Source organism: Cimex lectularius, unplaced genomic scaffold (assembly GCF_000648675.2).
Source record: "Cimex lectularius strain Harlan isolate CLEC.00 unplaced genomic scaffold, Clec_2.1 scaffold121, whole genome shotgun sequence".
NCBI lineage: Eukaryota > Metazoa > Arthropoda > Insecta > Hemiptera > Cimicidae > Cimex > Cimex lectularius.
This window is the reverse complement of record NW_019392904.1, coordinates 377,223-403,841: the sequence shown is the minus strand read 5'-3', so window position 1 is coordinate 403,841 and position 26,619 is coordinate 377,223. Positions and strand designations below refer to the sequence as shown.

The 26,619-nt window shown below is 33.7% G+C and overlaps 1 long non-coding RNA gene across 1 annotated transcript in view; it reads right to left on the bottom strand.

Moving 5' to 3' along the window:
• Positions 1–13,812: 13,812 nt before the first annotated feature.
• LOC112127795 overlaps positions 13,813–26,619 on the bottom strand; it is a 43,146-nt gene continuing 30,339 nt past the window's right edge. Inside the window, exon 3 of the long non-coding RNA XR_002910733.1 lies at positions 13,813–13,923. This is a non-coding gene — a long non-coding RNA (uncharacterized LOC112127795). The remainder of the gene's footprint in view (positions 13,924–26,619) is intronic.

The window sequence follows — 26,619 nt, the reverse complement described above, 5'->3', positions numbered from 1 at the left end:
ATTTTTGTTGTAGTTTTCTATGGTCATCTGTTTTTGTACCTAAAAGAGAAAAAATATATCTCATTAAATTATTTGAATGAAATGAAATCAAATCTTAATTTTATGTTTTCATAAGCATAGAAGCTATGATTCAGTCAGACTCTTTTTCTATAAACAAAACATGACCATGAGTTTTCTTTTATAATTTATCCATTGCAATTAATCTCACCAAAGGGTTTTCAGTAGCCTTCCATACGGGTTATTCGGTTTTTATCCGTACATACATGGCCATAGCCCGAGGGTACGACGAATTAAATAATCTGAAGGCAAAGGGAGAACAAACAAAAAAATCAGAGACCCGTAGACAAAAGATCGAGACGACGGGAGGGACGCGTAGAAAAACTCGTGGTGGATATAAAGCCCCTAAAGACTATAATTGGGCGAAGCCTTGAAACCTGATATAAGGGATCTCTCTTCGTATTAGTGACAGTGGTCATCAGTATGAAAGCACTGATGCGTTATCTCAAGTGGGCCCTTAGACCCACACAAATAAATGAGAAAAAAGCCCCCCGGCCGTTTATGACAACTGATGTTTACCCAACGTAAAAAAATATTTTAAAAAAATCATCTTGGTCTATTATTTTTCTATTTTCTCAGGTTTTTTGCTCTAAGAGGAAAATCTAATCGTATGCTGTGACCTGCAATAAATCCTGAATTTTCCAAGGCTGGAAATAATGGACTTTTGTTGCATTTAATTCGTTTCGTTTACGTCCTTTTTAGTAATCTCTTTTTGTTACCTGCAATCTAACGCAGGAGGAAATCCTTATCCTTTAATCAGTCTGTGCACATCATCCGCGTCACTACGTTTTCCTCAATTTCAAATATTTTCTCAAAGTTATTCTACTTGTTCGTGATAAATATAACTAAAAATACTTATTCCCCCCCCCCAGGACGACCTCATGATCCTGCTTTCAGAGGTAGACGGATCACGTTGAGCCAACCCTCAGACCTGGGTAAACGGCTATTCGGCGTTTAGACATACTAATACTTAAAGGAGAAACAGTAAGCCTTAAAATGTTTAATGCCACCTTTTCGGCTGTAGAACCCTTCAGGCCGTAACTTTTTAAAACGAAAAACTAACGCTTTAATACACCAATAAAAAGTATTTCAACCTAAAACCTCATACGAAAAGGTTTTTCGTTGAATTATATTTAATAAAACAATAAAAGATAAGGTCAATCAGAAAAAAAACTTTTTTCTTGAACTTTAAAGATTCAGCTTGACTTTGCAACAGAGAACATAATTATTCGGAGATCGTGAGATGCGATCTGGAGTGACGTAGGTTTTTAAAAAACATTTTCTTTATCGTGCCAACGTTTCGATCTTTATTGAGATTATCTTCAGGGCTAAAAGTGTTTGTCTTCTATGTAATTGTGCATTCTTGCGTGTCGTGTTGAGAGTGCTCTCAACTCCTCTGAAGATGACCTGAATAAAGATCGAAACGTTGGCATGATAAAGAAAATGTTTTTTAAAACCTACGTCACACCAGATCGCATCTCACGATCTCCGAATAATCATTGACTAACCGTCACTAAACACCACACAGTACATAATTATTAATTTACACAAAAATCTATATACAATATAGGATGTACAAAATATTCATATCAATTTTAGTTTCTAAGTCCTAATGTATGGGAAATATTCGAGGAACGTTCTACGAAAGTACTGAATATTTTATTTCCAATTGAACTTATCCCCAAATTGTTAAGACAAAATTATAATATTCAATGTACTATCATAGCTACTGCTATTTAGGTTTAAAATATTTGAACAAATGTATTTATTATTTAAAAATATATATATGGTAGAGAGTTTTATGTAAATGTGGTACGTTCTTCTATATTTGAAAGCCTTTTGTTCTTTCGTAAAATATGTTCCAAAAATTATTACTCTTTGATAGACTGAAAAACATCTGAAAGATTCCAAAACTTTTTATAAATAGGTTCATTGACAGGTTTTTAAAATATAATTGAAAATTCAAGACAAACATTGATTTGTTTTCTTTGCCCACTCGTACTTAATTCTAAATGATATTTTCCCTATTTAACAAACCTTACTTTCTTTTAGCGAAACGTAGCCCTTGAGTAAACTTGTTATTAAAATTGACGTATATATTATGTTTGCTTTTAAAAATCTATTTTTAATGTATAAAATACGGAAAACTAATAAATCATAAAAAGTAAATTATAGGTTATCAGAGCACACTTTTGTATGAAAGATTTTTTGCGTTGTATCAAAAATAAGATGCCAAAGCCTTATCTACATAAAAATGATAAAATCCTTTCAAAAAATATCGTTCGAGGCAGTATGTACCCTAGAGAAATTTTTCCTGTAGATGTGAAAACAGTAATGGACCAAATTCAAGCAAATCAAGTGGAAGAAATCTTGAAGGTCATAAGCCGTCGGCTGACAGTATTCCAGAGCATAAGCATTCGAACAAAATTCAACAAAGTTTCAACTAGGGTTTAAACTTCATTGAGGACGTGCTAGACTCCGAACTGCCGATTCCGAACACATACGCATGGTAGGAGCAGCAGAAATTACCACGACGAAGAAAAAACAGCGGAACATATCCTTTGTTGTTGGGTAGGCAAAGCACGTTAGATTTCCTACTCCATGGTGAGTAAGCGCCTAGGGTCGAAGTATACAAACGGAAGCGTATGAAAAAGCGCAAGAAAATGATGAGATGGGACAACAGGCCAATATTGGTCGCGATGCACAAAGTCGTAAAGAGACCCACTCCTTTTAACTGTTAACCTTTTTCCTTCATTGTTAGAAATATTTTCTTCCCTTGTCCCTAACTGAACGAGTAATTAAAAACAGTTGTCTTAAATATACGTTTTTTAATTAATTAAAAAACAAACGTGTTTTTACTACTAGGCCTGTTTTTTTATACGTCTGTAATTAAATATTATTTTGTCACAATGTAATTAAACATATTAAAACAACCTAAAAATATATTAATAATTAATAATACCTTCTATCTTGTATTAATCTCAGCAGGTAAATGCTAGATAAAATGTATTTAAATTATCTGAGGTAGGCATTAATTTATTTTGATAAAATCAACCCAAATTCTCTGCAAAAACATTGTTTCGTTTTTAAAAACGAATTCCGTCGTTACACCAACTCTAACTTGAAAACAAGTCTTCTACTACAAGTCAGTGCTGCTCTCTGTGAAGTTCTAACACCTTAATAGATGTAAACTAAAGATTTTTCTCGAGAGCATTTAAGCTATATAAGCTATTTAAGCTAGCTATATTTAAGCTATTTTTGTTTGGTGGATTTTTTTTCGATATGGTTTAGAATTTCCCTTTTTCTTGTCTTCATGTAAAATATAATATGTTTTTTGTTTCGTTTATTTTATAGTTAAAATTATTAGTATTTAACAACTTCAAAAAATAAATAACACAAGGCTTTCCTAGTTATAAGAACACAGGCAGACCTTATAACAAATAATGAAATATCAGAGTTTGAAAAAAAGTAAGAATATCTTTGACTTCATTAATAAAATTATAAATTACTAAACTTTAAATAATATCGAATTTTTAAATAGTATGACCTCAGTAATAATGTAAATTGCAGATCCCTGTCAGGTTCAACAGGGGTTCCATTGAATTCTTGTTGTTCATCATAATAAAAACGTAATATATTTTTTATATGTGTGGTAATTAGTTTGCGTTAATCGATACTTATTCAGAAATCGTGAGATGCGGTCTGGTGTGATGTAGGTTTCAGAAAAACATTTCCTTTATCGTGTCAACGTTTCGATCTTTATTGGGATCATCTTCGGGGCTCAAAGTGTTTGTTTTCTGGGTAATTGTGCCATTTTAAATGTGTATAAAAAATATATACATTTTTAATAGTATATTACGAATATCCCTAATTTTTGTTGACCCGTTTATTTGATTTCATGGATTGTACAGCATGCTACTAATTATTTGATTAATTATTTATTTGAAAGAAGTTTCATTTTTCAGTTGAACTTCAGCAGATTTCGTCCAGAGTTGAAGTTTCTGAATAAACAATTTTCCTTCTTCTTTCTAGTCCGTATTTTTTAACTGTTATTATTTTTATTGTTGAATGTTAATTGAACATGTAGCTATAGGAGTCACACCAGGATGATCAGGTACAATACATCAATGCCCAACTTTTCCCTTGATGAAAAACATGTTGAGATGGATTTCTACTACCATTCAACATAAATCGTTGGAAGAAGAAGACGTTTTCTGCGCTCACGGTTTGTTTTTGTTATTTTTAATAGATCTATGAATGTGATGAAAAGGTTATGAACGGAATAGTAGACACATCGGAATAATGAGTTACAATAAATGTAACAATATATGCGTTTTCCTTTCTTGAAATTTCATTTTACAGCCTGTTAAGATGAGGTCAATTACACCCCATCGAAAAATCATTCCAGTCTCTCATTGTACCCAAAGGAAAAGGCTTTTTCAACTGTTCTCGTAAATGTTTGTCATTTTTAATAGATCTGTGAACATGATGGTAGGCTTGATGACACAGAAGGCACATCAGGATTAAGTCCAATGGAACTAACGAGTACGACTTTTACCTTGATGAAAAGTCAGTTTACTTCCTGTCGGTATAAATTAATACTGCAACCCACCGCAAAACCGTTCCAGTCGTTTACACGTACTCGTGTACCCGGAAGACGAAAGCCCGTGGGTTATAGCATGGAATAGTGCGCCCGTCTGAGGTAGTGGCTGCGGTTGTAACGGTGGGGGATCGTGTGTAAAAGCGTCCTTGGCCTCTCCACACGTGTTCCTTGACGTCACGCGCACGTGTACTGATAGACATCTACACACCTACGGTCCGTAATCCTGCTAAATGACAGTACCCGGCGGGCCATTGTTCCCACTTGAAAGACAATCATGGCCAACGTTTGAAAAAAAAACTAAAAAAATCGAAACTAGATCTAAGGAGACAATGGCCATATTGTCCCATTGGGATGCTCCTTGTTTTTCCTCAATCGATTTATGAGAAAAAGCCCTTTAATTACTAATACCCTGCACTAATTATGACCCTCTGTTTACCTATCATGTTCGGGATCAAATGAAACACGAACAAGGCTTGGAGGACAAAGAGAAATGAACACAGCAGTCTTGTACAATCAGTTTGATCATAATCCTATTATCTTGTCGAGATAATCAAATCAAATTGAAGAAATGATTAGGCAATAAATAGAAACAAATGAAGATAACATGTACAAAATTAATCGCAAGTAGTGCCTGATAATGATAGAATATTCTTCAAAAATTCTTAATAAAGTATCGCTAACAAAAAAATTTTTAAACTCTGGTCATTCACATTATATCTATGTAAAAATAAACAAAGAAAATATATTAAAGTATTGACAAAATCATATAAATTTTCGTATGCTATTCATGAGAATTTCCATTTTTGTCAACAATAACTCCTTGTAAACAATATTAGGCTTAATTAAAAACAGCAATAAAACGAATTAATTTTTATCACAAATAATATAAAATTAATATATCTCAATTTTCATGTAATAAAACTTGGGATCTGTTAAAACATATCACTACCCTATAAATTCCTTCTACTGAAATACTTTCATTGAATATTTAAAAATTTTTTTTGCATTGTATAAATTCATTTTTTTCCAATTCCTACATGTTTTTGTTAAATTTGAACAATGTTGGTAAATCCCAGGCCCTGAAGATGATCTCAATAAAGATCTAAACGTTAGCACGATAAAGAAAATGTTTTCTGAAACCTACATCTCACCAGACCGCATCTGACGCTTTCTGAATAATCTTTCTACTGAAACACTTTACCTGTTGGTCAAAGAAAACAAGAGGTAGAAAAGTTACAGGCAGGCAAGCCTTCCTTTATATTCATGCAGGTATATCCTTACTTTCATTGTTTCGCATCAATAGCTTCTTTCACACGACTTTCACTTTTCATTTATATACGAGTGTATGTAATTTTTTTGTTAGTATTTACTCTTTTATTTTAGGACTTAGTTAGCATAAACACTTAAAAAGACAACTCACTCTCTCACATAAGCTGATTGATACAGAGAGAGAGAGAGAGAGAGAGAGAGAAAGCATGAGGATGAGGGATTATGACTTTTTGATTTGTTTAATTTAACATTATTAATTTTCATGTACATACTACTACCCAGCTACCCAAATAAAACACAATGTTAATTTTAAATCATCTTTCAAAGGATTCGCTACCGGCATCAAAAGCGAATCTTGGCCATACGAATATTTACATATACATATTTATTAATTATGTTGATGATGATATAAGAAAAACCCATGACACACAAAACGATAGCCCTCCGATAGTTACCTATCGATTTGTACTTCTAGCATTGTGATATGTATTTTTTTATATTTTATTATATAGCGGAGCAGTATTGAGTTTTACTGTTGTAATTCTATGCTTAAGGGGTTGAAAAAATTATCGCTTTTCACCCTGTAAACAAGAAATAAAAATAATAACACTAATATGGATTTCAATTAAGTATGGTTTTTAGTTGAGATAAAAAAGTCAGTGTCACGAGCAGGATTCGAACCCACGACCTTCGGCTTGATACGCCGCTACTCTATTTAGTGAACTAATATGAATACTATTTTCTGTAGCCGTTCCTGAGCCTTCTGTAAACTAGCATTGCTACTGTTTTATAAATTTATATTGGAATTTGTCATTGCAGAGAGAAAGAGAGTTAGAGTTTCAGCGAGAGAAAGAGAGGTGAGAGAGAGAGAGAGAGAGAGAGAGAGAGAGAGAGAGAGTGAGAGAGAGGGAGAGAGAGAGACAGAGAGAGTGAAAGAGAAGGTTATCAACAAATTACAAATATTATTTACTTTCAAGGTCTTTAATACATAAATTACAATATAATGTGATGATAATACATTTATAATTTTTTCTTATACTCTAAACAAAAATAGTTTTTTCCTGTTTATTTAAAAATTTTGTTTGTAGTAAATAAAAATTATATTCCAGACTTCCTTGCTATTTGGAAGAAAATAACAGAAAAACATAGCAGGACTGAGACAGTAGAATTGTATTTTTTTTATGCAATGTTTTTATGATGAGTTTTAAAGAAATACGTAACACAAGAAAATGAAAGGACGCAAAAACAGAAAATAGTTTCTCACTTATTAGGAGAGAGAGAGAGGGAGAGATGCTGAAACAGAAAGAAGACATAGAAACAATGAAACAATATTATTTTTTAAGTGTTCAGCATGTCCTTACTTCATGCAAACAACGTAGTTTTTAATTTCAAAGGTCTTGGTTGATACGAAAAAGTCAGTGTGTGTGGGATTCGAACCCACGACCTTCGGACCCTAGCCGAGTGCTCGTATCTCTCTTGTTACACTTACTTTTTTATCTTAACCAAGACCTTACATAAAAAGAATAGTTAATTGAAATAATTAATATGGTCAATTAGATTACCTAACATAAATGGATTAATATGTAGTTTTTAATGTATATCTACCTCTAGCTATAAATACGTAAGGTAGATAGACATGGAGGTAAAGATAGAAATAGAGATAGAGAGAGAGGGAGAGAGAGGGAGAGAGAGAGTGCGCGAGAGGAAAAGAGAGAGAGATACTTAAAACCTAAAATCCCATTAATTTTAGAGCTTTTTTTGTCTTTGAATTGTTTATTAAATTCAAAGTCTGCAAGTTTATTAGTAAGATAAAGAGAGACACAGACAGACGAATAAGGTAATATATTCGAAGCAAGGTAAGACTGAAACCATGATAGTCAAGCAGGCAAGTAGGGCCCTTTTGTAGCACAATCGGTAGAAAAGTAGGTCCATCTTTAGTTCATATAAGGAAGTACGTTTATTGTAATTAGGATGGAAAATTATTTGTTAGTTGATAGATAGCCATAAATCTGAATCTATGGTAGCTAGCTAATTAGAATGTAATTCAAAAGGAAACGCACAACTATATTACCGGATTAATCGGAAAAACAAAGAAACACTTTCTGTTGCTTCCTATAACAGATTTCAGTATAATTGTTCATTTTCCAGCTTAAGCATTTCGATACGTAATGTATAAGTGTTATTGTTTAATACACAGTATAAATGAGTGAGTTTTTCTGTACTTAAATTTTTTCATGTTACCGGTTGTCTGTAGTGTACTTTGAACCATAGTTGCATTAGGTTAATTTTTGCAACATGAAGTTCTTAAGCTTCTGTACATTTGTCATATAGGATTGTGGATGATAATAGCTTTATTGCAAATGACCGGTTTTTCACATAATTTACAATCTTGACTTCGTTATTTTTAAAAATGGCCTCTTTTACTTGCATAGTTTTTCTATTCTGTCACCCATTTGTGGATGCTCTGTTCCAAGAGGATTATCCAGGGATTCGAAGCCCCTCGAGGTTGTTAACCTGAGCCTACCGATTCTCCTTCCACCTTGGAGCACACCTGAGCCAGGCGACGCGCTGTCTGCCCGACCCGAGTTTTTTTTCTGACCCCCGTCCCACTCCTTCAGGCCATCAGGCCGAGATCCTCTTTTTGCTTTGAAAAGATAGGCATCACATGTCCAACAGCCCCCTAACCATTGCCAGAGCCTCTAGGAAATATACTCTGCGGATACACCATAAAAATTATTCGACTACTTGTTGAGCTATTTACTGTATCTAAAAACCCTAGAATGAATCAGAAATAACGGCCATAAACAGTCCTCTTAGTCGGTATACAGATGCAATTATCTCCAATTTTTCTTCCTTATCATAGGTCATATGTCTACTATCTGTATTGTAATTTTTACCCTTAAAATCCTGTTTAACACTATAAGCCCAGCTTCTTAACTCAATTTAAAAATTTGACCGGGTATCAATTGAAGTAGTTAATAGTCAAGAGTAATGGCAAATTAATACGTAACAAATCCTCAATTTCGTCGCTAGACAACCATGACACTTTACTGTGACAATCGTTTCGAAATCATGCTAAATCAGAGAAAACCAGAGAGGAAAGAGTACGATTCACTGATTAACGTGAACTAATAGAGCAATCTACAATTTTTTACAATAGCCCCAAAATTTGATTGATATAGGTATATAGAGTGTGAATAGTAATAAAGTACTAGAGAGAAAGAGAGAGAGAGTGAGAGAGAGAGAGAGAGAGAGACAGACAGACAGACAGACAAACAGACTGACAGACAGACAGAGAGTGAGAGTGAGAGAGAGAGAGAAAGAGAGAGAGAGAGAGAGAGAGAGAGAGAGAGAGAGANACAGACTGAAAGTAAAAAAAAGAAAAAGGAGAGAAGAAAGAGAGCGGGTGAGAGAGAGAGGGGAACCTATTATTTCATCAATATAGCTAGTTACACAATACGAAAATACATCCAAAGATAGATAGCTACAAATCAGTATTATATGTCAGTCCATTGAACAGAAATGAAAAGATTAATGAATAAATATTCAAATCGCTCTATCAACTAACTTTATAAGATACCGACAGCAATTAATTTAATTTAGTGCATTTCGTAAATTTATAATCGTAAAAATATTTAAAATTGCAATAATTAATAGTGCCTGACCACCAATAACGTCGGCTAAACTTTTTTTGTTTAGCGCTTAGAAAGATTTCTAAAAAAATAATGATGTATTGTCTTATCGGCCAACTTTGATACACTCTGGGTTTGAGAATTTATCTGGTATGTGGTCTTCGAATTACTACACTTTATTATACATATGCCAAGCTTTCGGATCTATATTCGATCTTCCTCAGGGTTCTACAACAACATAAAAACGAATTTTTTTGTTTTTTCAATTTCTTATAAAAATTGATCTGAGTTTATAACATAGAGATAATATTTACGTTAAACTTACATGCAGGTAGTTATAAATAAAAATAACAGCGTAAGAAACATTACCAGTCAAAAATTTAAATTTTTTTATAAAAACCTCTCCACACCTTTCAAATGTGAATCTTCAGGTTAAAATGGTATTGTTTATGTATCAAGATAAATACCAACCTAGCCCCAAACAGCCAAAGAATTTCCAATTAAATCAACTCTAGTTGATATGACATGAATGTGTTTAAACCTAGACAGTGTAATAAATGTAAAGAATAATAATAAATAAATACAATTAAATTAGCAATAACCTAAATAAATAATTTATATAAACAATGTTTCTAAAAATATATAAATTAGCGATTGAATATGTAATATTTAAACAATCACAAGAGAGACCTTAATTTTTTAATACATTACTGTAAATTGCACTTAGTTTATTGCAATCAGTTTTTAAATTGCTAGAATTGTCGCTCTTTTCACAAACTCTTTCTCTCTTTTGCACTCTTCCAATAATCTTTGACCAGGTATGCTTTCAATGTCTATGATCTTCTCCATATTAAAATCAATACCATGTTTCTTTTCAAGCTCATATTTGGATAAACCTGTACCTGTTCTAATCATATTTATGTGCCCTATCCCTTTCTAGTAGGTGCTGTTTGGTTTGGATAATCTTTATATGTATATATAATATACAATGTTTGACATTTCTTCTTTTTGTTCTTCAATTTATAAACTATTTTCTCATAGTTATTTTTATTCTCAAGAAAAACTTTTGGTTTTTAAGAAATGTCTTTAACAAAGATTAAGAAAGTAATTTTTAATTAATGAATCAATTACTTTGGCTACCAATAGCAATATTGTTAAGTATTTGATTTAAAACCGCGCTAATTATTGCTTTGAGGTAACCAATCTATTAATTCAAAGACCACATACAAGATAAATTCTGAAATCTAGAGTGTAAAAAAAATAATATCACTAATGTATGTAAAAACGTGAGTAGAGTGGCTGACAGGAGGCTTGTAAAGTAAAAGCAGAAGGCAATAGAATGGACACCTGGAATTTATCGAGATAGCTTTACACGATTTACATTTTAGAGGGGCTCAAATTGATTTAACCATCTTCGACACCTCGTTACCCCTCTATAAATAATAGAGTTGAAAAGGCAAGAAAATTCTCTTTCAAGGCACGAAGTATATAAAAAAAGGATTCGGTAAATCGTTACGAGTCGTGTAAGGTAAACAATCAATATTCATGATTGGAGGCTGAAACTCCGTGAGGAGCACTGGAGGCGTAAAAAAGAGTAAAAGCGTATGACGATCGGGACATGTCCGTTGTGATTGCCCTCCTCCTGGCCGATTACGTGTTCTTTGGGTAATTGTCAGCGGAGTGTGATCCCGTCCCTCCTCGAGGGATTATTACAGTCACCCACGCGCACTTGCAACATTGCAACATGTGTCTTGCAACACCCGGAGACACTCGTGACCCGAACAATGCCGGTCACCGTTGCGAAACCGGCCTCCTACGGACGAAATCTCAGCAGTAGCAGAATCATCACGGATTTTTCACATTTCTCTAGGATTGTTTCTTTTAAGAAACGGGATTGCTTGGTAGACGTCAAGTCCAAGGCTGTAAAACCGGTTTTGTACGCTCTGACCATTACAGAACGCAAACGGATGGGCGGAAATCGTGTTCGACAAACCTCCGTTTGGCCCGAAAAATCAGACACAAAAAAATATAATAAATGAAACTAAACAATTGAGACGTTACAAAATATCACTATTTTATTCACTGAAAAAAATGCACGTGACTTGAACGTCTCAGAGCACGCTCCTCTCTTTTTGTCACTGTCTTTTGGTAAATTCAGCGCCTCGTCTGTGTTTTATTTTGTCATAAAGATCCAATTTTATTAAATTGAAAAATGACTCAGTCTAAAAATTTTAGAACAGGAAGGCCTAAATGAGTTGACATGCTCAAGCTATCGGTTTATCACCTAGCACAATTCACACAGTGTTTGTAACGGTCTCTATATTAGTATTATAACTGTACAACTTGGCCTAGAAAACTAGTTTTAATTTTTCTGTTCAATCTCTGGAAGTTTCCTCAACGAATCGAAGTCATTCTCCATGAAATCTACCATACCGGATGGGGTTTCCTCTAGTACGGACAATGTACTATAAGGTCATTCTGATCTTATCAGTCTTACTTGTTTTAATATCGTCCAACGGATCTCATTTGTGCAAAATTGAACAATAACGAAACACTCATGACTAAACCAATGAAGTTCAGACAGACCTAGATTTGTCACGAATCATGATGAAGCTATCGTATGTTCAAATCGCACAATTCACGCCGAGCTTAGAGCACTGTTCGATTTTATAGCTTTGTCATTTACACAAGTTCCCTGAAAAGCTCAAAGAACCGTAACCTATTTTAGGACACTGGATGATAAATCGACCAAAAATGTTTGCGCGGAAATAATCACCAGAAGAACAGACCAGTACGTTTCGCTACCTAGTGGAAGGTTTGGAAAAATACCATCCGGCAAAAATGTCCTAGCGATGTTACCGTGAAAGCGTAAAGATGGTAAAAGGTTTTCGACCATGGGTGATAAATCATTAGGTTGGCCATGTCAAACCATCTTGTATGCTTGATTATTTTATTATGATTGTTTTGTTGTTTTAACAAACGCTTAATAACAGTATATTTTTAAAATCATCGAAAATGAGTAGACTAGTGATTGACACAGTATTTCCTGTAATGAACTAAATGCCATCCAATTGGCTACTTGTTTAAGTGAAAGAAACACCATGTCAAACTGATATTGGTTGGGAATTAGATTATTCGGTAACTACGTGACCATGAAATCAAACCAAATTAAATTGTACGGGTGATGATAAATAGCTCCTGTTAAATAATCCAAGTCAGCCTGATTTTGATTGTTGGGTCTCACTCGTTTGCCCTTTAGCTAAACTAGTATTTAGTGAAATTATTAAAACCAGTATTATTAAAGCCTGACCAGACATCATAGACTGAACTGTAGGAAGTTCCATCCAGTTGTTCTTGGCTAAGGTACCGAAGCCCAACATCAAACTAGTTTTTCGTTGAGTGGGTTAATTAACTTTGGTAACAAGTTTCAATTAATTAATATTTACGAAAGATATTGGTTGACATAAAAAAGTCAGTGTCACGAGCGGGATTCGAACCTACGACCTTTGGCTAAAGACACCGCTGCTCTACCACTTGAGCTATCGTGACCTCGATCCACTCAGACACCAACTTCCCATCTCAACCTCACCTCTCGAATTTTCCCTCCTTTTTGCTACTTTTTTTATCTCAACCAATACCTTTCATAAATATTACTTAATTGTTATTATGTTAATTGGTCAATCGGACCACGAACTGTAATGGATTTGGTAACAAGCACAAAAACTAAAATTGGTTAACTGGAGGTTTTGGCGAAGTACTGTGGTAAATAATTTGATCCTATCCAATCAATGATATTTACCTGTCATCAATTGTTCTTTCACACTCGTTTCGCTATTTTTCCAAAACTAGCAATAACTGCCAGTATTTGGAGCAACACTATTTTTAAATTAAAAATATTTTTTAAATATTATGTGCCTTAAAACCATTTCAGTAATGAAAAAACAGTTATATAAACGAAAAAATTGTTTGACCAAAAGTTTTTCGTGATCGATATTATGACCCGTGACAACATTCAGCTGCCACTTGTGCAAGGGGTCGAAACACTGACCATGATAAGATTACAGATTTTTTTTATGCCATTAATTGGTATTAAAATAAATAACAAACATAACAATTTTTTACAATAGTAATTATTTTTATTTAAAAACATTAATTTATAAATAGATAAAAATATATAAAATATAAATAAATAAATAAAGCAAAAATAAATAAAAAATAAAATAAACATTATTTTTTTAATGATGAGATGATGTATCGACCTGTTTGTTGAACAACACGAATAGATCTTCGGTGAGGTCACAAGAGAAACGACATTTCTTTAAGTTTGTCCCGAGCTTTCGACGATTATATCATCATCAGCGCCTATTTATTTAGTGAAAATATCGCAATTAGAACATGGTATATCATTTCAAAAACCATATAAAATATTAATATATGCATATAAAAATTTATGCAATACACAATCTTTCAATTAATTAAGGTTTTTAGTTGAGATAAAAGTCAGTGTTACGATTTTCGGCTGCTCTACCACTTGAGCTATCGTGACCTCGATCCACTCGGACACTAACTTCTCATCTCAACCACACCTTTTGAATTTTCCATCCTTTGTGACATATTTTTTATCTCAACTAAAAACCTTAATTAATTGAAAGATATTAATTGGTCAAGCGGACGACGAAACTAGTGAATGCAATGTTCATCCGGCTAAAAATTCAAAATCGATCGCCGTTTGTTCTTGATTGGAGAAAAAATACATAAAATTTTGACATGGTGCATAACTTCCAAAAAATGTATATAAGTTTAGGTTTTTTAAAATGTAATATTAATTTTTCATCTGTAAAAACATCACCTAAAATCGTGAACTTATTATGAGTTCCACAAAATTAGGATGAACACTATCAAAAAATTTAAAATTTAAGTAAAGCTTAGATTTCGAACTATAAATAAACTTCAGGAATAAAACGGATAAATCCTTTAGGACGGAGCGTTCTTACCCAAACTTAAAAATCGGTTCTGGAATATACAATAACATATTATATTAGCAAGAATAAAAAATTTAGTTTAAGATGAACCAAAAATCCATAATTTTTCCTAAATTTTGTCTAATTAGACTTACCACGCAGAAATAGCAAAACAGAAGAAAAGAATTTGGATAAATAATTCACAACTTGTCAAGGAGGCTGCTTAACCAAGGGAGGGTTTTGTATGGGCTCTACTACACGCTGGAAACCTACAGTTTTAGAACTTTAGGCATTTTTTTAATTGTTTCTCTAGTTGAAGAGATAGCCAGTAGTAATGAATCTCATGACTCCCAGCCTGGAGAATAGTTTTGTATTGTGGTTCTGTCTCTTTGATTAGTAGCGAATTGGATGTTTTTTTTCAGTTCAGTCAATACCCTCGCAACCACTGCTCTACTCAGTCTTGCTGGATTTAATACGGTCTGGTATTACTAGCAAACATGGATGATTTGGTTTTAATCGTGCTATTGAAACTATCCTAATAGCGATTTATTGTTCTCTGTATTGTAAAAACCTACTTTTGGAAGAATTAAAATTTTATTATACTTGTCCTCCTTGTCTTCTATTACATGGAAAGCGATCGTGAAATGTCAGGAGTGATGTAACTCGCCACGTGTTGACCACGGTGACAGATAGGCATTTCTGTCCGGGAAAAAAATGGTTTCGCCCCGAGAAGAGGTGGAGAGTGTTTACAGTGGCCAGATGTAAGGGGAGCATGTGTCGTGAGGCTGACAAGTGCCAAACAACGCCGATAACAAACCTATGAGTGAAACTCTGACGCGACCCCGGTAAATAAACAAGGCAGGAAATAAACCGAGTTATTACCGGGCTTATATGGTTTCGTCTCGTAAATATTTATAAAAGAGATTTTATGGTTCGGGCCAACGGGGGACGCTGCCTTTTATACGTGGAGGCGAGGAATACCTAGAGTCAACAATTTAAGGGAAAAAAGTCAGTCAAAGTGGGTGAAGTCGTCGGAACCTTTGTACTCTGATGAAAAACCAACAAATAATTACAACTAGATTATGAGAATTATCCATTCATACACAAAAACTAAATCTAAGATATAGATGTTGTATTACATCATCCATAAATTGAACAAAAATTAGTGATAAATCAAATAAACTTATAAAGTCAATAAGTTCCTTCAACTTGCTGTTCACGGTCGCGGGAAAGAAAACTTAAAAAAATATAAACAACTCGTGATATAAAATGACTTGCGTTTGAGAACACATCAACAGCGATAGTACGCGGTGCCTGATGTTGAAAAACATCTGACAACACTTAAGATTAAAAATAGCCTGGTCTATAATAGTGCATAATAGCTGAAGTGCATTGAACTAATTGTATGTTCGATTGTCTAACATTCTGTTCTACATAACTGTACTCCAACGTCGACAATACACGTATAAATTGCCCAAAACCTCAATCAATGGTTAATGTACGTTTAGAATGACTGGGGCAACGTTCGCATGAGGTAAAAGAACTTGAATCTATAATCAGTCAAATCTAGTTTATGGTAGCACAACCAAACCGGTCTCTCATTGTTCGAACAATAAGTACTACCAGATAAGAGGTGATCAATTTAAACCTGCTGTCACTGGTTGAAGCTATTTCAGAATGACTAGGAAAGCATGAAAGAATAATAGATGCTCGAAGTTTAAATTATAATATAATTAAAATTATTTTCTAAATATTTGCACATTTTGGATCCAATTTCGGGCGATTTTGAGGGAACCTTTGATATTAAAACATGCCATTTTTTATATGTCCTATTACCTAAAACCTAGAGATATCAAACTATTTTATTATAGGGAAAAACGCAAAACATTTTATACTAATTTGCTCAAAAAAGGGTGTTTTTTTTACGAGGGTTCGCAACAGCAGAAGTCATATAAACCCTCAGGGTGCCGGTGTTTTTGAAAAAAAGCCCATTTGTAAGTACGTCGGGTTCGAACGCAGGCCGCTGTTCGAACCCGGGACCTTCACCTTACAGTGATGAGCGCCGTGTCAAATCCTTAAACCTTGCGGCCACCGATGCCCCCTAAAAAGGGTGCTTAAAAAATGTGTGTTGCTTGGCAAGAGTCGTGTTAGGTACAAAACTTACACAGATGGCATGGGTCAGAGTCTCTCCCTGTTTATGTCCTTTAATTGAAGTAGGTTTTACTTCTGGAATAGATAGTGAGATTTCTCTGAGTGTTTTAGTGGGTGGTTCACTTGTAATTTGATCGTTACCGATCATCCCGGTCTGTTTATTCTCGCTGGGTTTGTATGTCAAACGCAATACATCATTCCTTTTTAGTTTTGAAGTGCAAATCCAGCACTGAAGATGACAAATCCATAAAAAGGATAGACAGGACAAGAAGACTAGATTAAACTAAGTACTACTAAAGACTATCAAGATTCACGCCTCTATATCTTCAGTGAGTCTGGTTCTTCAGGTATTCCGTCGAAGGAAGCCTGGATGTACTTTCGTTATTGTGCGATATATATATATATATATATATATATATATATATAATATATTACATATATACAAAAATTATCAGTAAAGTCAGTCAAATCCAAATTATAAAAAATCAATATGCATCAAAATGGTAACACTTTACTGACTTTACTGATCATTTTTGTCTGTATATTTTTAAATGATATCTTTGGAACAAGTTGCAAAAAAATCAATCTGTTATCTATTTTAATAAGACGGTATAACAACACATGCATGTTCCAGCTTTTTTTTTTTTTTTTTTTTTTTTTTTTTTTTTTTTTTTTTTTTTTTTTTAATATATCCGATCCTTTTTGTCCTCTTCAGAGAGAATTTTTATTTATATTAGCACTAAGATTACAAATAATTCAGGTAATGTACTTTTTGTGAATTTTGATCAATAAATAAACCCACGAAGATGGCAAAATGCTTAAACGTTTCTGACAGATCAACCCAGCAAGGATAGACAGGCCAGGAAATCAGCTCTACTGTGAAGTCCGTTTGAAAAAAACTATTTTTCAAATTTTAACAAAATAGTTCATTTACTCAAAGTTTTTTAAACATAATTGTGTAATAAACCGTGCTTATTTAATTTGAATGTAAGAATTCTTTTCGTAAAAATTCACTTTCTTGTTTCCAACACCCCGAGCAAAAGAAATAAAAACAAAATGGTAAAATCAATTATGTTCTGACAATTAATTAGACAATTAACAAATCCGAGTTCTATAACTAAGTAATAAACATAAAATATATAGAAGAAATATTATTCGTATATACATTTTTACACTCGTAAGGCAAAAGTTTAGGTTTTTATCGTTTTGTGTTTTAGTACAGATTACACATTTATTTTAAAAGTTTTATGAAAAAAATATCCGAGAATTTTTAAGGGAACATTTTATATTGTTAGGCACTCCATGAAAAAGAAAACCCATTACAGACTATTAAAACCATGAAAGAATATACTGAAAAGAACCATTCGGCCGAAACCCCTGTGGCTTTAGAAACAGAATGACTTTGCGAACCTAAATTGAACTCAATAATATAATAATGAACACCCTGCGTCTGGTTATAAATCTCTAAGAAACACAATACCANTCTATACGTTTATTAAATAATTCAAACAATTCTTGTAAATTTGTTACTAGCTATATTGTCTGCTATTATAAATTGTTTTATCGACATTTTTGAAAATAATGGAAAAAACTGGAAAAAGTTTCTTGAATTTGAGCGTTCTTTTCTTATTATTATTGGATATCCCTTCATGTGGTTTTGTTGATTTTTCAAGCTTTTCTTACGTACAAGCAATTTCATTTATACGAATTTCGGGATATTTTAAGTTTATTCCTCAGCTAGAACTAATCAAACGGGAAGAATCTCGTCTGTCAATAACATTGAAGAATTACTGATAAGAAAAAGCTGCGGACATAGGATCACCGATATTAATTAAACTTTTTGGTGATATTACGTCGAAAAGGATTAAAAAGACCCAACTGTTTATTTTATTATTTAAGATAAAAACAAAACCACTTACAATAAAATGTAATAACCATAAAATAAATTTACAACAAAATCAGAAAAACATATTTAACAAAATTAAATAACATAAATTATATTTTCTCTCGGCTTTAAAAGCTAATTAGATTCGCCATTTTCCTCATTTTTATGCTCAAACTATCCAGTCAAGGTTAGATCCTAATATATCTCCGTGTGTTACATATGTATCGACGTCAGCATAAATATGTTGAAAAAATAAAAATATAATCGGTTTTAAAAAGTATCTTTGAAAGTTAAGAAAGCAGAAATTTTATAAACAATTTTATCAATCAAATGGTGAACTGTAAGCACGATTGACGACAGTTCAACCGCTGGTTTTCTCCTTTTCAAAATTCCAATTAACCAGAGTTTCGATAACCTTATTAAATAAATATGATAGTTGTTAAAAATGAAATATTGTTCTTTATGGTTTTTTTTTTTTTTTTTTTTTTTTGCTTCGGCCGGAGGCGATGGTAGGAATCGAACCAGCTATGAGCTAACCATTCGGCTATCGCGGTCCCTGAAAAACCAATTAACGGTAATTGAAAGAAATTATGAGAATGGTAAAGTTTGAAATTGTAATGTTCAACAAACCTACCAAAATTGCCTTAAAACTAAAATATTAATTTTGTGTTAAAATTAAAAAAAAATTGTCTATTTTAGATTAAAGATTTGTCATAACGAATATGTCCATTCAACCAGCAACCCGTTTGTTATCGTGGACGAAGGTTTGAACCTTTAAACCTTAATCTTACTAAGTACTTTTTTCATGTTGTGATTAACGAAAACGCCATTGTCTCAGGGCTTGAGCCAAGAACCATTAAGTACCAAAGACGAGTCGGACGACCAAACCAATCTACAACCATGGTCATTCATTTTGAAAATTTACTTGAACGGTAAAAATACTGCATCTTGAAATTTTTGCATATGGCACTTGCTTTTATGCCCAATAGCTATTGTATATTTATTAGAGGGCTTGAATATTCAAATGCTATGTTTTGCTCAAGTGGAATTAAATCAATGGAAGCGAGAAACTTCGTTCCTGCTTATAATTTGTGTTCAACATAGAATTGAAACATATAGGATAAGTCAGCATGTTACCTCTTCCTGCTTTTTACCTGTTAATAGCTTGTAATCTTTTCAAATTTTCCATCATTCTATGATCCCTGGTCTTTGGCATATTTTTATGACACAATTGAAAATTTTTTGTTACTACAGAAGTAATTTATGTATCTAGACAGAATGTTGCATGAATCGATTTGCGACATGATTACATTGCGAGCTCGCAAATCATTTTGCGATTCATGCGATGATAACGAGCTTTTCTGATCGTGGTTTTATAAAACGGGCGTTGAAACAATAATCAATAACGTTTGGGAAGAACAGAATCAGTTTTCGTTTTATCTCTATACTTCGATTATGAAGAAATAAATATAAAATTATATCAAAAATAAAATTATGTTCTTGCATATTGCCCTGTATATTTACGGCCAAGAACTTTCCTAACTGTGCCCGATAATTTTTAGTAAGTATAGGCGTAGTAACTTGCTTAGCCGAATCACCTTGCCTGTCCTAAATTGTGGTACCATCAAATATGAGTCTTTAAGCTGATCCATTGGGCAATTTATTCTTTTTTGATCAAGTTTGACTTTCAAAAGAAGAGTTCCTGGTATGATGGGTGTTGTTGAAAACACAACCAAAATTTTCGATCGCAGACGGTATGAACTCTCGAGTGCAGGGCATCGGTTTGAAATCTGCTTTCTTTTCAGTATGGCAGCATCAGGAAATCTTCTCTGTTATATTCAATAACGTCAAAAGTAAAATCTATATCATTAATTTCTCATTAAAACGATTATCGACTAACTTTAGTAACTAACAATTATTCTTGATGTGTTATTCTCTAGATGTTAATCTCCACATTAGCTGGAAAATATTGGGTGAAACAAGGATTAATGAGTCTGTATCGTTTCAGTTGTTACTATTGTTTTATCTCAATTTACCTTTAATTAACGAGATATTAGGAGGACATCCTGATCCTGGTCGATCATTTTAATGATATCTCCTGTAAAATTGTGTCATTTTTTGATTTTTTTTATGACGCGTGCAGTGGAGCTAATCCGTGTCGTGATGAGGGAAGGTTGACCTAGAAAAAAGGGGGATCCTTTGGTAGTAGGGATGAGAAGTGGCTGTGGCATTATCCCTCCCTCGTCAAGGTGCAGGTGTGACTTGAGAGCAATGTTGCCAACTCGATGTTTACATCTCTTCGGACGTGCCTGGCCCAGATTTGAGCCGTTGGCCATTACTCGTTTTTACACCGGGGGTGGGCGATCAACAGGTGCTCGCACCCCTTTTCGACTTTCCACCCTCAACGATAGAAATGCAATTCAAGACTGCGAACCTTCGAAACTATTCAAATGGGGCTTTTGTTAAATGCAAGACAAAATTTAAAAATCGCACCCTTGTATGAATAATAAACTACATGGTGATCTAGACAAAGGATAGGTTCATTCAACATATCTTTCTTATAGCTATAACATTAGTTTTTTTACACCAGTACGCACCTATCGGATTTATCTTTTGATTTAGTATTTTGCGAGGAAATTTGATATGAAACAATCATGGTTGAACCGGTTATAAAGGAAAAATCAGTTCCTTCGTTGAGCTTTGTAGAAACACGTCCTACACTATAACATTGAAACGATAATAATTAATTAACGTTAAATAATTAATTACGGAATATTTTCTATAAAACTGTCCTTATCTCTTCTTTTTTATACAATATTAAATAATTGCAGGTTGATATCAATTATCTGATTGATCTTATTAATCTAATTGATCTATTTATAGACATTAAAATTCCAATTTTATTCGTTCCATATCGATTTTTACCTGAATATTTTCTTCAATCATAAGCATATTATTCAGAAATCGTGAGATGCGGTCTGGTGTGATGTGGGTTTCAGAAAATTCTTTTTGTTATCGGGCCAACGTTTCGACCTTTTCTGAGATCATCTTCAGGGCTCAAAGTATTTGTTCTCCGTGTAGATGTGCCTTTCTTTCGTGTCGTGTTGAGAATGGCTGCAGACATTTAAAATTTTTTTTACAAACATCAAAAAGACGCATACAATTTCCACTTTGACCAAATTAAAAACAAACACAAAAAAATTGAACAACTTAATCAACAAACAAACACCTGTTAAGACAAACACATGGTTTCTAAACCTAACAAACACGAACATTCGTCAAGAAATCCAGAACTTCCTATCACTTGGTCTCAAACATTCCGTTCCTTACAACAAAACGGATTTTCCAACAGTTAAATTAATGTGTGGTGATTAGTGACCGTTAATCGATATTTATTTAGAAATCGTGAGATGCGGTCTGGTGTGATGTAGGTTTCAGAAAAACATTTTCTCTGTCGTGCTAACGTTTCGATCTTTATTGAGATCATCTTCAGGGCCTGGGATTTACAAACATTGTTTACATATTATAATTACATTTTGGATGTNTTATTTAGAAATCGTGAGATGCGGTCTGGTGTGATGTAGGTTTCAGAAAAACATTTTCTTTATCGTGCCAACGTTTCGATCTTTATTGAGATCATCTTCTAAATTAATAACCAATAAAGGTCAAAACCTTGGCACGAAAAAGAAAATGTTTTTCTGAAATCCACATCACACCAGACCACATCTCACGATTTCTGAATAATCAACGACTAATCACCGATGAGTACGATGAGAACCCCTAATAAAAGGTAGCGATACTTTTGTATATGCGTTCAATAAAACTAAACCGTTTGTATTTTGTACCATCCAATAGTCCAACATTTAATTTCCAAATGTTGGAACTTTTGTTAGGCTGTCTTCCAAGTCGTAAAGTTACGAATACTCTTGATGGCCTTGAAGAATTATTGATTCTTTCAATATGATTTCATTCAAAATGAAAAATGGTGTATAATTAATTAAATATAATAATTTGATGAAATTGAAAAGCAAATTCAGTTGCTACTACCAAGCTTTGGACCTAATTTAGGGTTATCATCAGGGCAAAACAATCTTAAATATGTCTACAAATGGACATATTTAAGTTATTTTACCGGCGATTTCAAATTTCCTTGAAGGCCGATTCAGTCCCAACATTGCCAAAGATTGTATTTCCACTACTGCAATATCGTAAAGCAAAAACATGAATGGTGTCAAAACCCAACCTTGTTGTTAACCCATGTAACATACACATTAAGTTAAAATCATCTTCACCAAATACAACGAAACATTTTAATAGTCATAGTATCAACAGTAAATTGTAACACATAATTAAACGGAATTCTGTATAAATAAATAATAACTTTTCCATTGAATTTTAAGTGTCGGACGATGTTCACACACAATATTTTATCATCTTAAGGCGGTATCAAGAAAAAATCAGGAAATTTACGGCGCACATAACCAGCGTGTACGTGAAGGTGGTTCATGTTGACGGTGAGAGTGAAAAAAGTAAGGCCTCGAAAGGTGCTGAAGTAAAAAAAGCGAGGAGATAAAGTAGCTTTTAGGCAGATTTATACTCTCCCTCCTGGAAAAAAGGTAGACTGGGACAATAAAAATCCGGTTAAATTGTATATTGCCCTGATTTGTAGAGTTGCTACTGTACATTTCTTTAAATCCTGGCTTTCTTTTACATTTCCTTTCTCTCGGTTTATTAGCCATAGAACGAAGTACTTTTCTTAATCCCTGCATATAATAGTGTTCTTCTGAATTCTTGACACAAACATTGACCACAGATAAAAATTTTATTAGCTTTCTGGAGTTGGCTAAATAGAATTAAATGATATGCGGAGTAATCGTTGTGTACAAAATAAAATTGAATAGTGGACGATAAATCCTATAGTACTTACCTATCCCACAAAAGAAAAACGCGCACCAACAGCATGGAAGAGAGATCATTAGAGTGAGAGAAAGAGGTAGTTAGTATAAGAGAGCCAGAAAAAGGAAGAGAGAGATAGAGTGAGGGAAAAAAGAAATGTGTGTACAAACATAATATCATTATTACAAACTAATATATATAATAAAAACTGAGAAACTGACAGAAAAACACATAACAGAGTGAGAGATAGAAAGAGGAGTGAGCGAGAGAGAGGGAGGGAGAGTGAGACGGAAAGTGAGAGAGAGAGATAGAAAGAAGAGAGAGAAAGAGAGAAAGGAAGGAAGAGGGAGAGAGAGGTGAGAAAAAATTTGTGTATATAAAAATATATATCATAAACATAATAAATATGAAAAACAAAATACTACTAGTAGAAACAAAATATTTATAACAAAATCTGAGAAACTGACAGAAAGATACATAACGAGAGTGAGAGAAAGAGAGAGAACGGAAGGAAAAGGGAGAGAGAGAGAGAGAGAGAGAGAGAGAGAGAGAGAATAAAGAAATGTGTATATATAAAATTTGTATCATAAACATAATAAATATGACAGGCATAATACCATGTAATATGTATATTACAAACATAATATACATAACAAAAACTGAGAAACTGACAGAAAGATACATAACGAGAGAGAGAGAGAGAGATTGAGAGAGAGAGAGAGAGAGAGAGAGAGAGAGAGAGAGAGACAGACAGACAGAGAGTGAGAGAGAGACAGAGAGAGAGAATTTTTTTATTCTGAGAGGGATAGCAGTCACCCAGACAAAAGCAGAACACAAACACTAATTCTACTCTAAGTCAAAAGTTACGATATTACTTCATTTCCTTTATACTGAACGTATTTCTAACCGCCAAATTCTATTGGCAATCGATTTATTAATGACCGTAAAGCAGTTACGTTTTCTTACCTAATTTCATCATTGTTAAGTACATAAAATAGTTAAGAAAAACGTTATTATTTGTATGGAAGGTTTAGATTAATGTTAGACTATTAGCTGACATTAATTTTAAACTAGATTGAACATAACTTTCCTAACGTTCCTTGAAGGTAGACTAGAGCTGAAAAAGTGATCAATCATCGTTCATACTTATCAGTTTTCAGGACATTCATCTGATAACAAAACCAATGCACATGTACGATTGTTAGATTGTCAGGAAATAATGATTACGTGAAGAATGAGTAGAGTTTCTAATGTTTTAAATAACGTATATACTTATCTAATATACTTATCTAATATACATGTATCAGTATATATGTTCATAAAGACATCAAATGTGTGTTTATTTGTAACGAGAGTGATTCTGTGACTTGTAAGACATTATTAAGTCATTAGACCAATACAGGAAAGATGAAGGAGTGATACAGCGCTTTAGTTCAGTTGTATCATTTAAGATGAGCTTCCATAAACTTTAGTGATCGATTATGTCAACTTAGTGATGATTATTCCGAGTTGTTAACCCATCAATATGTAAGGAAAGTCAAATAATTAAATACAGATTAACTAAACTGAAATATTGTATTTGAATATTTTTTAACTTTTGGCCCTGAGGCACATCAGTATGATAGATATTACCCGGAGCGGGAATTGCTTTCAATGACTCGGAAAAACTGGTCAGCGAGGTAACGGTAAAGAACGATATAATAGGTAGATGGAATGATGTTAACAAGGGAAACAAGAAAGGTGATAAACACATCAAAAGCTCGATCAAAAACTCGACAAAAGGCCACGGCTATTTCCGCGTCAACCAGGAAGGAATAGATACCGTGATGTCATGAGACTGTTGAACAGTAAAGCAGCATACTCGAAAACAATATTGGTGGTCAGTGATTGAGAAGCTTTTTTTAACAATTTTCCCGTAAATTGGACTTTTTGGCCTTGTTGAGGTAGTACAATGAGTTGGTTTTTTGGGTTAAAGTATATTTGGCAATTTGAGATTTTCCAAGTTTTTGGAAAATATGTTTTGACTGAATGCTCTATTTATTACAACAGTATACTTAATTTTAAATTTCGAAAAAGCTCTTATTGACAATGCCCTAAGACGTTGCCTTATACTCTTATATACCAAAGTTTGTTATTTTATTTTAGAAATTGGTCAATCAGATATTTTCGGTAATGAAGGGCGTACGATAAGCCACAAGATTCATCCAGTTATTTCTTCCGTTATAGATTGCGACGACTTCTTCTTTATCCAGCTTCAATTTCCCCAAGTACTTTTGGCGGAACTTTGTTAGAACAGGGCATACTCCCATGAAGTTGAAAGTGTCCTCTGGGATGTCGTGGTTGCACAGGAGTAGATGATGGCACGGTCCTTTCTATATGGTTGGTAATTCAGCCGGATCAATCCGTCTCCATTAAGACCAAAGATACCTCAAGGGTTGTCATACTAGAGCAATGTATGTAGTTTCTACTTAAATGTGTCGTGTTTAATGACCGTTAGTCAATGATTATTCGGAGATTGTGAGATGCGGTCTGGCGTGACGTAGGTTTTAGAAAAACATTTTCTTTATCGTGGCAACGTTTCGACCTTTATTGAGATCATCTTCAGAGCTTTTCTGCGTAATTGTGTCATTCTTGGGTGTCGTGTCGAGAGTGCCCAACGTGAATAACCACGTTTTTTCCCAAAAATCCCTCAAAAGTCGAAAACGGTTGACAAATCGGGCAAAGTGGTCGCCAATTGAAAGCTTTTAAAATGCCCTATCGATTTCTATTGGATGCTGCTCCAGAACGATCTCCTGGCTCAACGGGCACTCTCAACACGACACACAAGAATGATACAATTACGCAGAAAACAAAAACTTTGAGCCCTGAAGATGATGTCAATAAAGGTCGAAACGTTGCCACGATAATAATTTTTCTAAAACCTACTTTACACCAGACCTCATCTCACGATCTGCGAATAGTCATTTCAGCCTAAGTTTAAATCCGGACTTGCTTACAAATTGCGATGTAAGATATTTCGGGCGTGGAAGGCCAGACCTTCCTTTTGCTTGCCTCATATTTTTTAATCAGGATTGTGGCATTAGAGGACTTCAGTTTCTCCCAACATACTCCTTCCTACACTGTACAGCCTACCTATCTCTGACAGCTGCTTATGCCACGATAAGC